Here is a 6045-nt window from a genome sequence, read left to right as displayed (position 1 = left end):
GCCTTCAAAATAAAAGTCTGTAGTAAAACGTTATGTGTATAATCCAAAAACATTTTTTTTTTTTACTTCTCATAGTGCACAATGTAAAAAAACAAACATTCTCAGCTAAAGACAATTATTACTTTATATAAAATAAATAATATTATAAGGTGGAGCACATTGAGAAATGGTTGTAGCTTAAGAAAACGAATGTAAAGAAGATAACATTCTACAGACCCGATTGATCTAGCACTAGAGTCTATATGGTGTATTTCCTGGATAACCGTGGTCTAAATAGTCAGCAGCCCTTTCTACTCCACCCATTGCATTGGTCCCAATGCAATACACTGTAGGCCTATAAATTACATATTGTCTTACAGAGAAAAAAACATACTATGTGCTGATGTAAAAGTGGGATTGGGAATTGGGAATACTCAGAATCTATATGGTGTCATTTCATGGGGCCTTTTGCTGTGGTCAAACATATTAAAATGAGGTGCCTGGTCACTATACGGTACAAATATAGAACTATACAGGAAAAACTATTATTTGTACTGATGTAAAAATGGTCTGGGAAGTACTTAATAAGATCTGTAGAATCTATATATGGTATTATTTCATGGGGGACTGATGTCTATATGCCCAGGAAACACTTTCTACTCCACCCACTCCATTGGTCTCAATGCAATACAGTGTGGTTAGGATTACTCACTAGGACAGGGATCATTAACTAGATTCAGCCATTCAGCCACAAATTCTTATTTTCAATGACAGCCTAGGAACAGTGGGTTAACTGCCTCATTCAGGAGCAGAACAACAGATGTTTTACCTTGTCAGCTCAGGGATTCGATATTGCAACATTTTGGTTACTAGTCCAACACTCTAACCACTAGGCTACCCTGCCGCCCAAGGGATGGTCAGGGGACCCTGCACTAAGGTCTGTAAAATCTACAGTGAGCTCCAAAAGTATTGGGACAGTGACACAGTTGTTGTTGTTTTGGCTGTGTACTCCAGCACTTTGAAATGGTACAATGACTATGACGTTAAAGTTTAGACTGTCAGATTTAATTTGAGGGTATTTTCCATATCAGGTGAACCGTTTGGAAATTACAGCAGTACATAGAACCTCCATTTTAGCGGACCAAAAGTATTTGGACAAATTCACTTATGTGTATTAAAGTAGTCAAAAGTTTAGTATTTGGTCCCATATTCTTAGCACGCAATGATTACATCAAGCTTGTGAATCTACAAACTTGTTGGATACATTTGCTGTTTGTTTTGGTTGTGTTTCAGATTATTTTGTGACCAATAGAAATGAATGGTAAAACATGTATTTTGCGATTTTGGACTCACTTTTATTGTAAATAAGAATATAATATGTTTTTAAACACTTACAGATAGTTCTGAATGAATTGTGAATAATGGTGAGTGAGAAAGTTACAGGTGCACAAATATCATACCCTCCCCAAAATGCTAAACTCCCATGTTATTGTAATGGTGAGAGGTTAGCATGTCTTGGGGGTATGATATTTGTGCGTCTGTGACGTTCTTACTCAAAAAAATGTATGTACTTCCTTTACAAGTTTTTTCACAGCTGGGATGGTGTAAATAAAACTAGGCTAGACTAATATTACACACTGCAATGGATATCTTAATCATGAGCCCTGGCCTGCCCTGCTCTTGCTGATGTAAACTTTTTGTGCTGCCTAACCAATGGCTGTGGAACTTCAGGAAGCGAGTCAAAGGCTTTTCTGAAAATCCTTTTTGATTTGTCCAAAAAATTCAATATATCTGTGGAGGGACTGGTAATGGGTGGAGGCAAAGGGTGGACCTAGTGCTATACTAGGAGTTGACTGTACTGATAGTGACGCTGTTGTCTGTGGTGATAGAGTTAACTGTGGAGTTGACAATACTGATGAATGCATAGATCATAATAATTTGACACAACAGATTATACATGAAAATAATGCTGTTGAACCACCAAATACGAAATCTAAATTGTATGGAGGTGGCAGGGATGTTGGGGAGGATCAGAAAGTTAAGAATCACAACAATAACAAAAATGAACACAATTTTTTGGGGAGATTACCATGCTATTTCAATGGCAATGCATTATGTTATGCAGCAGCATGGAAAATGTGATTTTCAGTTTTAGGAGGAAGTTGCCAAAACTTTGCAATGGCCAATTGGAAAACCCATTGCCACTAAACGCAGTGTCACAAAATCTTCGGAATATGTGGGACAAGAATAGAGGTAACATTTATAAATTCTATTGCTGGTGACAAAGTGAAATTAAACAAAATTGTACAAACAGAGAATGTAAATAAAGCTCAGGTACAAAAACCTATTGCATGTAGAGAGTTTAAGTGAGGGAAAGTCAACTGCTCAGAGAAGACCCTCAGACTGCCAATTTAATATGCAAAATGTACACTCTTTATAGGATAAAGAACCTGCTTCTGATCTTCATCCTGATGTAGCAAAAGAGTTCATATGATGGAGTGTCAAGTGTGCAGTCCAATCAAATTTCAGACACCCAAGATATTGGGAATGAATACTACCACTTAGAGACAGAATGTTGTGGTAGAGGTCTATCAGATGAGGAAATCGTAAGCTCTATGACAACTGAATCAGGTGAGCAGCATGTAACTGGAGAGATTGACGTCGAAAAAAAACAAGGATACACTGAAATGTGTTTTGTCAGATGATGGAAGTTTTGGAGGATTCAGGCTTACCATTCCAAATAATTGTGTGTTTACGTTGACTCCTGACAAATGGGAGAGGGTTCATTCAGAAAGTAGTGGTAGGTAGTTAAAGAAATACTCAGGAGAAGGCCTATTTGCACCGCCGAGAATTGGGGTCCAGAAAAGTAATGGACTCTACAAGGTGTGTCGAAAGCGTTCCACAAGGATGCTGGCCCATGTTGACTCCAATGCTTCCCACAGTTGTGTCAAGTTGGCTGGATGTACTTTGGGTGGTGGACCATTCTTGATACACACAGGAAAATGTTGAGCGTGAAAAACCCAGCAGCATTGCAGTTCTTGACACAAACCATTGCGCCTGGCATCTACTACCATACCCCGTTCAAAAGCACTTAAATATTTTGTCTTGCCCATTCACCCTCTGAATGGCACATACACAATTGATATCTCAATTGTCTCAAGGCTTAAAAATCCTTCTTTAACCTGTCTCCTCCCCTTCATATACACTGATTGAAATAGATTTAACAAGTGACATCAATAAGGGATCATAGCTTTCACCTGGATTCACCTGGTCAGTCTATGCTATGGGAAGAGTAGGTGTTCTTAATGTTTTGTATACTCAGTGTATAGGCCTATAGTGTATTGCTTTAGGACCAATGGAATGGGTGGAGTAGAAAGTGTTGCTGGGCATATAGACATCAGTCCCCCAAGTAATAATACCATATATAGATTCTACAGACCCTACTTAGTACTCCCCACCTCACTTTTACATTGGCACAGATAATCGTTTTTCCTGTTCAGTGCTATATTTGTACCATATAGTGTCCAATGGAATGGGTGGAGTAAAAGGCCAGCAACACTCCGAATCGATTAAATTGAGATTTTGTGTCACTGGCTTACACACAATACCCCATAATGTCAAAGTGGAATTATGTAAAAAAAATATATATATAATAGTTTTTTAAATAATAAACCCTGAAATGTATTGAGTCAATAAGTATCAACCCCTTTGTTATGGCAAGCCTATATCAGTTCAGGAGTACAAATGTGCTTAAGAAGTCACATAGTAAGTTGCATGGACAACAATAGTGTTAAACAACACCCCACACATACAATTATCTGGAAGGTCCCTCAGTCGAGCAGTGAATTTTCAAACACAGATCCAACCACAAACCCCAGTTTTTCCAATGCCTCGCAAAGAAAGGCACCTATTGGTAGATGGGAGGAGTCATTGAATATCCCTTTGAGCATGATGAAGTTATTAATTACACTTTGGATGGTGTATCAATACACCCAGTCACTAAGATACAGGCGTCCTCCTAACTCAGTTGCCGGAGAGGAAGTAAACCACTCAGGGGTTTCACCATGAGGCCAATGGTGACTTTAAAACAGTTACAGAGTTTAATGGCTGTGAGAGGAAAAAAACGGAGGATGGATCAACAACATTGTAGTTACTCCACAATACTAACCTAAATGGCAGAGTGAAAAGAATACAAATATTCCAAAACATGCATCTTGTAAGGCACTAAAGTAAAATTACAAAAAATGGGGCAACGAAATCAACTTTATGTTCTGAGTACAACGCATTATGTTGGGGCAAATCCAACAACACATCACTGAGTACCGTTCTTCATATTTTCAAGCATGGTGGATAAAAAAATTAAAATAAGAGCTAAGCACACACAAAATCCTAGAGGAAAACCTTGTTCAGTCTGCTGTCCATTTTCTTTTTTTCACTCAGTCTGCTTTCCAATAGACACTGGAAGACAAATTCACCTTTCAGCAGGACAACAACCTAAAACACAATGCCAAATATACACTGGAGTTGCTTACCAAGACAACATCGAATGTTCCTGAGTGGCCTAGTTAAAGTTTCAACTTAAATCGTATTGAAAATCTATGGCAAGACTTTAAAATGTCTGTCTAGCAATGATAAAGAACAAACTTGACAGAGCTAGACTAATTTAAAAAATAATAATGTGCAAATATTGTACAATGCAGGTGTGAAAAGCTCTTAGAGACTTACCCAGAAAGACTCACAGCTGTAATCACTGCCAAAGGTTATTCTAACATGTATTGACTCAGGTGTGTGAATACTTATTTAAATGTGATATTTCTGTATTTCATTTTCAATAAATTTTTAACATTTCTGAAAACATTTCTTCACTTTGTCATAATGGGGTATTGTGTGTAGGTGGGTGAGAAAAATAAATACATGTAATCCATTTTGAATTCAGGCTGTAACACAACAAAATGTGTAATAAGTCAAGGGGTATGAAAACTTTCTGAAGGCACAGACCCTAATGAGTATTCCCTACAATACTTTTACTGCGGCACCCAGAACAGTTTTTGCTCTATAAGCCAATAAGTATTCCATATACAGTGATTCGCATTGTCGCTGATAGAATGCGTGGAGTAAAAGGCCAGCAACACTCCGTGTTATTCAGAGGCCCATGAAATGACACCATATATAAACTCCGCAAAAAAAGAAACATCCTCTCACTGTCAGCTGCATTTGTTGTCAGCAAACTTAACATGTGTAAATATTTGTATGAACATAACAAGATTCAATAACTGAGACATAAACTGAACAAGTTCCACAGAAATGTGACTAACAGAAATCAAAATCAAAAGTAACAGTCAGTATCTGGTGTGGCCACCAGTTGCATTAAGTACTGCAGTGCATCTCCTCCTCATGGACTGCACCAGATTTGCCAGTTCTTGCTGTGAGATGTTACCCCACTCTTCCACCAAGGCACCTGCAAGTTCCCGGACATTTCTGGGGGGAATGGCCTTAGCCCTCATCCTCCGATCCAACAGGTCCCAGACGTGCTCAATGGGATTGAGATCCGGGCTCTTCGCTAGCCATGGCAGAACACTGACATCCCTGTCTTGCAGGAAATCACACACAGAACGAGCAGTATGGCTGGTGGCATTGTCATGCTGGAGGGTCATGTCAGGATGAGCCTGCAGGAAGAGTACCACATGAGGGAGGAGGATGTCTTCCCTGTAATGCACAGCGATGAGATTCCCTGCAATGACAACAAGCTCAGTCCAATTATGCTGTGACACACCGCCCCAGACCATGACATACCCTCCACTTCCAAATCAATCCCGCTCCAGAGTACAGGCCTCAGTGTAATGCTCATTACTTCGACGATAAACGCGAATCCGACCATCACCCCCGGTGAGACAAAACCGCGACTCGTCAGTGAAGAGCACTTTTTGCCAGTCCTGTCTGGTCCAGCGACGGTGGGTTGGTGCCCATAGGCGACGTTGTTGCCGGTGATGTCTGGTGAGGACCTGCCTTACAACAGGCCTTCAAGCCCCCAGTCTAGCCTCTCTCAGCCTATTGCGGACAGTCTGA

The sequence above is a fragment of the Salvelinus alpinus genome, chromosome 6, assembly GCF_045679555.1.
Source record: "Salvelinus alpinus chromosome 6, SLU_Salpinus.1, whole genome shotgun sequence".
In the NCBI taxonomy this organism is placed as follows: Eukaryota; Metazoa; Chordata; class Actinopteri; order Salmoniformes; family Salmonidae; genus Salvelinus; species Salvelinus alpinus.
The sequence above is the reverse complement of the archived record's forward strand: the minus strand, read 5'-3'. Positions refer to the sequence as shown.